General features: G+C 40.3%; 1 long non-coding RNA gene across 1 annotated transcript; it reads right to left on the reverse strand.

Annotated features, from left to right (window-relative positions):
• Nucleotides 1–6547: 6547 nt before the first annotated feature.
• Nucleotides 6548–8812, reverse strand: LOC131586503 (uncharacterized). Its single transcript, XR_009279153.1, has 3 exons — nucleotides 8697–8812; nucleotides 7681–8523; nucleotides 6548–7035 (listed from the first exon to the last, which is right to left on the reverse strand). It is a non-coding gene; the product is annotated as an uncharacterized LOC131586503 (long non-coding RNA).
• Between the last annotated feature and the right edge of the window lie 691 nt (nucleotides 8813–9503).

Below are 9503 nucleotides of genomic sequence, written 5' to 3' on the forward strand. Positions count from 1 at the left end.
ACTGCACTGGAATAATCCTCCAGTTCACTGGCTTAAGGGAGCCTAAAAGGATCACTTTTCAGAGTAATGAGGGTGAGATGCTCCCCAAGATAGCTAGACAGCCTCCATGGGTTTTTAAGATGAGCCAGTGCTTAAGAAGTCACAAAGTGCCAGTAGCCTTAACCTGGATGTTTTTTCCCTTTTCTTGCTCTGAGACATCCAGTTTCCTCAGAGCAGGTTTCTCATGCAGACCTCTGAAAAATGAATTCCTTGAGGCACACGTTTTTCTTGTTTATTTTCTTCAAAATAGTTTCCTTTTTGTCCTGTTCTTGTAAAAAAACCAAACATTTAAATTGTACCAGCTTCATTATCAAATATTCCCTGTGATTGCCAGGACAACAAAACATACCAAGGTAGAATCAATTGATTTGAGGGGTTTTCATACAGTTTTCTTGTGGAGTTTTGGTTGATCCTTGTATATGATCAAGACGTACAACACAAACAGTAATTTAACCAGAAGCTTGGTGTCAACTCTCCTGGGGTACGAATATTTCAATATTTCAGATTGCTCTACTGTTCATAAGAAAAAAAAATAGATAAAATCTGGTTAGCTAGTTAATTCTCCAGCAATACATGACTGACAAGCATTCATAATATTGATTTATGGTTATTAAGTAATTTCTATCCTTGTTAAAAATTTTCGACATTTTTGTGGAATTTACTTGTAGGTTTTCTGAGGCATTTTGACAAAATCCATTGGAGTATAGCTGTTTTGTCACAATACACATAGGAATTTATGCTAAATTGGATAACAAAGCTGCTTGGGTTGGAAAACAAATTAATCCACCCAGTCATATATGAAATGCCCAGAAGAAATAGAAAAATAACAGCTTTTCTACATTTTACTTCCGTGAAGAGAGAATGAAACATTTTTGTCTCCAGGGACCTTTGAGTCCCCACTCCCATCCTTAAGGTTTTTATCTTCCCTCCCCAGATTCAGAATTTAAGGAGCAGAATTAAGTGGTTTAATGAGAAGAGGTGATCGTGGCAAGAGGGGATACTGTCAATCAAGGAACAAGTCCATGGCCATGCAAACATCCAGGATGACAGGAGGTCCAGGGGCTGCTGGGGGAGAGAAGTGGGATCTGAAGGTCTGATAATCAATGGCAAGGTAATCAATACAGTGATGGGGTCTCTGCTGCTGCTCATCTCAGGCAAAAATAGAAGCTTAAATGCAGGTGTTTCTCTCCAGTGACCTGGACCTCTTGCTCATATGAAAGCATCCACACGCAGCAGAACAAATCCCACCTTCTTCTAAGGCTGCTTGCATTCCCTGAATTGCTCAGGAGGGAACACTCTTCCTTTTCTCCTGCACTTGCAGCTGCCCAAGAGGAGCGTGGGTGCTCAAAGTTTGCTTTGAAAGGGCAGCGCCCCTGATGGGGAGCGCTGGGGGAAGCACTTGCCAGGATGAAAGGAGGAAGAAATTGCATGTGTTCAAGTAAAGAGTTTCTAGCAGAGTCCAACAGAGATACAAAGGCATCAGAAATTCACCTCAGGGGAAATCCTGGGCTGTATTTTCTCTGAAAAAAACACCAAGCCTTACATCATGGATGTGCCTGACAAAGGAAGCTGACTGGAAAAGTTCATCCACATCTGCTGTCTTTTAAGAAAGGGGTAAAAGTATATTTGATGCAGCATTCAGTTATTTGCTCTTTGGAAATCCAGTTCCCAGGGAGTTATTCTCTCATTCTGCTTTATTGGTTTTCACTGTCTCCCAAGATCTGTGCAGTTCAGCTCCATGGTAACTCAGGAACCTCCTCAGTCGCTTACATATTGATGTATACAAGGAAAGCACAGACCTAATACACTGTTTAAGCATCTCTAAGGTATATTTAAAATATCTAAGAAGTGTGGCAGAGCAGGATTTATAGAGGATACAGAACAGTGGTGCCTTGCTTTAAGTGGTAGTGATTGTCTCTTGGGAAGTTCTACCAAGTCACTCTGGGCTTTGCAACAACTCGAGTCACGCTAAACTCCTGTCCACACTGTTAAGCAACATTTGTTCTCCCTGTCCTCCAGAGACTACAGTAGAAAAATACGAGGTGATTAAAAAGGGGAAGCAGAAGAGAGGAAAAAGGACTTGCCCTACAGTAATTAGCCATGTCTAGGCTTACTAGACAGGTGCTACTGATTTAACAGCCAGGGTATGAGCCCTGTAATCCTCATTCTCTGCTGATCTACAGCCCACCACCATTCTGCTCAGCCTGACAGGCCTGGCATTTTTTACAAAGAGCAGAAATGCTAGAGGGGCTGGTGCATGTCCACGTTCTGCTCTGACATGTGCATGAATAATCAGAAAGCACTTCAGGCATTAGGAAACAGAAAAGCCATAACAATTTCACACAGACCTGAAATCAGATCCCTGGTTCCTAATCTTTCATCCTGGTGCCCAGTCACCAGCTGACTGCTCCTGTACATGACACAGGTCCAGTTACTTTGAATATATCTGTTGATTTTTATGAGCTATGATGGGGTCCAGACAACAAAAAGCTTGGTGCAAGCTGCAGTTCTGGAGGTGCTGTGGGGATTCATTAGTTAATGCCACAGGGACCTGGTGTAGAGCATTTAAAGCTTTAGCAGCATCCTGCACCTTCTCACTGTTGTTAGCTTTGAATATCCTTGGGATTAATTTTTTAAGTACTTCAGAGAAGATGACTCAAAAAGTAGAAATGACTACCAGAAGGAAAACAAAATATTCCCACATGTTTTGGGAGAGAAATAAAGCTGCATGTTACCCTTTAAATCTTGCGCTGAGAACAGGGGAAGGATCACCTTCTATTTCAGTTGCAGTGAGAGACCAGCAAATACAAGGGCAAGAAGTTAAAGATCTGTATCAGCATGTCCTGAGATCCTTTGGAATGATTAATTTTTTGAGGATCTGTTCTACACTGAAAAGCCCACCTTTGAAAATTGGCAATGAGTAACCAAGGCTGTGGCACAAGTGACCATTGCAGCTGGCTGCACTACTGAACATGTCAGAGCAATCACAGGATCCCCACTCCCTTCACCAACAGCAGGCAAGCCCTGCTCAGTGGCCTCAGATCTGGAGATGGAGATCTCCCCTGGAGAGTTTCACAGAGCTCCCAGCTGGTCCACATCATCCTCCTGCTCTGCAAGTGTTTCCTTCCGAAAGACGCTGCTGTACAACATCAGGGTCACTTGAGGTGAGGTTCAGTTGGTGGAATGCAACTTTCTGGAAGGTGTGTGTTTATCTGTAATCCCACAGCTAATGTCTGAAGCTGAAGCAAAGCCAAATGCAGAAAAAAAAAAATAATATGGTTGGGTTTTTGTCCACATTATAAAGTCTGTATGGACCATTAGCAAGAAGCTCTTTCTTCCTAATAATACTACTATTATTATTATATTTTTAATTTTGAAGCACCAAACAATAAGAAAATAAGTAGGAGTTCATAATTAGTTTGATTAAAAGAAGGGAAACTCACCCAAGTAAATATGATATATAAATGTATAACTATACTACTGCTACAGAAAATACATTTACATGGTCAGAATCCAGATTCAGCCTGTGCAGATAAAAATGGTGAAAGAAAAGCTACTTTACTTCTGGAGACATCTGTTGTCTGCTTCTAAGTAGGGAACTAACTTCTAATTAGATCTTACAGAAGATGTTTGGCAATATTTGAAGCATCCTGCATGCTGCATCATGTTTGAGCTACCTGACTCATCAACATTTTGCTTTTGCAGTTAAGTTTAGCCACACAGTGCTAAGGCAAAAATAAAGAGCCATCTGACCTGTAAGTAAATAATAATACAGTTACAGGAGCTACCTCTTATTTAAAGTTTCAGAACAATTTTGGTTTTAAAGTTCATTTCATTAGAATGCCTCAGCACATTCCTCTCTGAAGTGCTCTGTGGTTAGGTGCCAATCAGAGGAAAATATTTGAAAGTTGCAGGTTTTAGGAGGAGCTGCTCTTTCAGAACACAGAATCAGCAATTTGTGACTTTCCATACTGAAAGTTTTGTGCATTCATAATTCAAAATAGGCAAAATATAACAGAAGCCTTCTCAATGGCCATGCTGACAATGAAGATATGGAATATTTTTTGTCAAGAACCTGGGGGAGAAATAGATATAAAAATGATCTCCTCACCGAGTATAACCCCATGAGAAGTTTAGTAAAAGGGTAAAAGTACATCACCTGTCCTGTTACTATTTCTATCCTACTTTGATGGCTGGAGATACATTATATATTATATATGTCTGGGGGATTATATTAATCAAATTTCCTTAAAAGTCCCCTAGCTCTGTCCTTGTATCTATCTCATGGAAAGTGGAGGCCTCAGCCTACAAAGATTGTCCTGAAATTCACTTCTAGCCTATCTCCTTTTATGAATATTCTTGGCAGATGCTGGCAATGAATACACTCAAGCAGTCATTTAAATTCTGCTGCTTTCTCAGGAAGGGAATTCTTTACAAATTATATTTGGTAGCATCCACTAATTCATTCATTCTCTTTCAAATGCCAACAATAGCCTGATCCTGTGTAAGTGTTCATGTAAAAAAACTTCTCCTTTAAGCATTGAGGCTCTAAGATTCAGCAGTAAAAATACGTGAATTGCTGATTCTATTTTCTTAAAAAAAAAACCTTTATCCTGAAAACAGCACATTCCTATGTGATGTTTCCACCTTGATTAAATTACACACTTCCCACTTGAAAAAAAATCCATTTTCTATTCTCTATTTATGGAAGCATCAGTCCACCTTCCTGAGGTTTCTCTGCAGTTCAGACCAGGGCTGTCTGCACTTTGCAACAATCAGCTGTTCACTTCCTTCAAAATTTTGGCTTCCATAGGATGAGTCCCCAGGCACAGGAGATTCAAAGATCAGTTCCTAGGTCCCAACTAAGAGAACATTTTACTGTGCCTAATTTAATTGCTAAAGTATATTTAAATCCTTCTCCATGTTGGAGTTCTTCGTTTAGACCACAATTTAACATTCAATGGATTGCACGTTTTGGTGAAAATGCCATTGTGCAAAAATCAAATGCACACTCTGGAGTGACATTTCATGTGACAGCTAATTAGGAACTTCAGCTGATAATTGATGGACATGGGGTAAAACTAAGGACATTGCAGACTTTGCGCTACCTGCTTCTGGGATTTCTAATACTTTTTCATCTTTTTTAAACAGCCTCATTATTTTGAAGAACAATAAATTGCTACAATTAAGTCTTCCTTACTGTTATCTAGTTTGGGAATTTTATGGATCATAGTCTTTCCTGAAATTACACTGTGCAAATATTATTACTTGTGAGATGAAATTAAGCTTAGTGAGTAAACCAAAAATGCATAAATAAATAGACATTTTTTAGTGAGCAACTTATTTCTGAATGGTTTTGGACATGTCCATTAATTTGTCCTTCTGCAGGCAGTGAACAATAATTTCACCACCCCAGTTCTGGGCACTGAGGAGCAGAAGGCTTCAGCAGTCCTTAGGCAACCTTTTAAAATCATCCACATTTTTAAGCAGAACATGAAATACCTCCTAAGCAAACGTCTCACCATAGATGCAATTGTTCAGAAACATCCATGTGGTTATCATCCTGTAAGTGCAGTAACAGGTAATAAAAATAATGAAAACTTACATTTGGCATCTGCTGAATTCCTAAAATTACCCAATTGCAAAGCTAGTTAAGAAATAAAGAGGGAGAAAGTTATAGAAAACTTCAATAAACTCTGAAGTCAACACTGACAGAAAAAGGTGGCAGGTGTCAGATAAAATAACTTGTGATTGCATACCATGACATGACTTCATTAAAGGTACAAACAAATTTAAGCCTGAGGTTATGGAATTGACTTCAATTTCTCTTCATAACAACACCTAAAACTTTCAGAAATGTGGGCAGAAAAAAACTAAAGACAACTAAAGAAGCTCTAATTTATTTTTTTGTCAGTATATAATCAAAATTGAAATAAGCCTTAGGTTGAAAATCAGAAGACCTGGTTTCTAATTAATTGGGCAAAATCATGTAATTAGGTAAAAATTAATTCATGCGACTTTGAGCTTGAAAGAGAAGAAAAAAAAACATAAGCGAAGAAATGTATTTTACCTGCTGTGCTCTGCTGAGTTCGTGTTGCTTATCTGTTCAAAGGTATTTATGTTTTTTACCTGAACCATGCCAGCAAAGGGAAATCTCTCCTTTTTAGAGCAGGTACCCACTGATCAGTGCAATCACTGATGACTCCTGATCCCTCATCCCAGTTAACTCCTAGGGCAGTGCAAGATCTGCTTTGGGCTGTCCCAGCCAGGAATGTCCAACACAGGATTGCTGCTGAGGGACTTTATAAATTCAGGCCCTTCCACAGAACCCAGCTGCAGAGTCCTCTCCATCTCCTTTCACTGAGCCATCCAGGCATGGTCTGGGTATGCTGTATCACTGCTTTTCAAGGGTTTATTTCAAAGGGTTTTCTTCAAAGAGTGATCAGAGCAAGGCTTTGCTAGCTCAGCCACCCCAGCAGAGTTCCTTCAGCACAGGGGTGCTGCTGCACTCCCAGCACGGCTGTGGATCTGAAGGGTTTGTTTTGCTCAGGAAAGAGGAGCCACGGGGAAGTTCCCAGTGTTTTTGTTTTGATTTATTTTGGTTTGCTTTAATCAAGTTCAAGCTGCACAGCATAAACAGGGGGATTTCTTCAGCTCGTTCCCATCCATTGCACCGTGCCGTGCTTTTGCTAATGTGATTTCAAAAGCCAAAACTTTTCTTTCTGACTGGCTTCTTAGACAAATTCCACACATCTGAATACAAAGATCATTCCAGTATAGTTTTAGATATGAGACTTCATTATTAAACATTACCGAGGTATTTAATCTCTGTTTGACAAACAAAGAATATTAAAAAAGATAAACTGGAGTATCTGAGCCACAGGAGGGTCTCAAAAGGTTCATTAGATTAAAAACAACAGGAATTTAACTCCTAACCCCAAAGGATAATAGCAAATTGCTTCTGTTGGCATTTCAGCTGGATGTTTTCAGATTTCTCTGCAGGGTAAGAAAAAAAAAGGACTTGGAAACAGTGACTCCTAAAACAAACTGAACAAAGATTTATTTCTATTTGCAGAAATATTAGTTCACAGTGGGTCTGTCTGCATTCAGCAGTTTCTATATTATTACATAGTTTCAGTGTTGCCAGAGTCTGCTCAGTTACTCTAAATTTATTTTGCTCAAGTATATATTTTATATCTGTTGATGGGAAAATCTGAGACCTGTAAGTTCCTAGGCTACAAATTCATAAGTGGCAGTCAGACATGAACAAAATTTCTCACTCTCTTCAGCACCTCAATAAACAGAAACATGGAAATGATATTTTAAATGTAAGCAGAAAATACTGATGTTAAAGTGTTGTTTCAAAAACTGCCAGGAAGAAATAACAAAATTCACAGGTATTCAACACCGAAGACTGAGAAAGGAGACTAAATTAATCAATTTTCAGCCAGGGAACATGACACACTTATAGAGGCCAGCAAAACCAAGCTCATGAAATAGTATTCCTCTAGATGGAACTCTTGAATTTGAAAGATGACAGTTGTGTAACGAAAGTATCAAAACTTAGGAAATTATTCTCTTCCTCCACTGATTATTTCTCCTTCTGAAACACCTCCTTAGAAGAAAATCAGTGTATCTCACCTACTCAGCTCATGGCATGATGAGATACAGCTCTCCTGTGCAGAAGAATTGAATTCAAAGGACTTGAATAATACTGTAAAATAAATAAGGTGATGACTACGACAAAGGTTTTGACAGGTGCAGGGAGCTCTTTATCTGTGTAGTCCTTTTCAGAGTAGCATTACAGCTGCTAAACAAAGATTCTAGATATTACTCAGCTTTTGCCATTGAATTTCCTACTAAGACTTGTAAACGTGCCTGGACTAGAAAAAAAATTTTTTTTAATATTTTTTTAACTATTCTGTAAGTAAAATCATTATATAAAGGTACTTGGGAAGGTAATGGGCAACAAAACATCAAATTCACTTAAATAGAACAAGATCTTTTTCAAGTAATATGAAGTACTCCAGACCCATAGAAGAATATTCTACACCAATTTTGTACACAGTATTAGAACAGCTCTGCAGTAATTTTTAAGATAAGTGTGATATCTTTTAAAACTGATCATTACAAATATATTGGAGAAAATGGGATGTATTTACAGGTCTAAATGGTAACCTTCAGATTCAGAAAAATACAAAGGTTCCAGCAGTAACACCCAGACACCACAAATATATTCAAAAAGAACACAAGTGCAGATAAAGCAGAAGTGTTAAAATGACGAAGAGCTTTGCAGGATAACATGTCCCAATTGAAGCACTTGCAAGGTAGAATAAAACACTGTGAGGCAGCTGCTCTTAAAGCCTCCACACTCACACTGAGGGCCCAGGGATCAGCTGGATGTCAGGCCCTTGAGTCCCCCATCAACGCTGCAAGGAAAGGAGCTGCCACAGCCAAGATCTCTGCACTCCAGCACGGCACACGCTGCGGAAATAACAGAGACACGTTAGAAAGCACAACGTGATAACAGGTAGTGAATGCTGACCTCTGCCAGTGACTGCGCAGTTTTTATTCTTTGCATTTTTAGCTTCGCATCTTGCCTGCTGAGAAACATGTTTTTCTTCAGACTGCCTTTGAAACGTACAGAGAAATCTCACCTGGCAGAAAGCATAATGTGCGTGACCTCCTGTGGAGCGCACGAGCATGGCTGGGCTCTCTCCCCGCTGTCTGCTCGCTTCTGGCTGTTATTAGAGGTGCCAGTTGCCTTCCAAACCCCCTACTGCATATGGAACACATTTCTCTTCAAAAGATAAGCTCCCCTCATGGAATCTCTCACAGCAGGAGCAGTGCTTTGGCTCCCTATTCCTCTGGACATATCTGGAAATGCCAGTAGCCAGGGAGATTCCAGCAGGGGCCACGGTCCAGGAGATGCTTTTCCTCTCTCCAAAGAGGATCCCAGCTCCTACAGTCAGTGAGACATCCAGCTCAGATGTACCTCACAGCAAGAATTAAAAACTTGGAATACATTTGAATCAGTTCAGAGACAGCCCTGCACTGCACACGCTATGTTCCAACCCCAGCCCAGAGGAAGCCCCAAGAAAAGTCCCTGAGAGGAGCAAATTGCCACAAGTGGGATCACTGCTCCAGTGAGGAACAAAAAAACTGCACATGGGAGAAAATAGTGTATCAGACACAAAATATATTAACTGATCCATTTCTACTGTGACCTGAGCATGAAGGAGGACCAAAGCCACCCGTGTGGTGTAACAGAGACCTCTCTCTGCCAGAGGAAATGGTCCCTGCCCCTGGGTCCCATCGCTCACCCTGGTGCAGAAACTGGTCCCAGCTCTGGTACAACTTGAAGCAGAGTTTGGGGTGAGCCCTGGCTGCTCAGCAGGCACTCTTGAGCCAGCAGGTGCCCATCCAACACACACCATGCCAGGTCCTGGCTGCTCCTCCCCCAT

This window comes from Poecile atricapillus, chromosome 1 (assembly GCF_030490865.1).
Source record: "Poecile atricapillus isolate bPoeAtr1 chromosome 1, bPoeAtr1.hap1, whole genome shotgun sequence".
Taxonomy (NCBI): Eukaryota; Metazoa; Chordata; class Aves; order Passeriformes; family Paridae; genus Poecile; species Poecile atricapillus.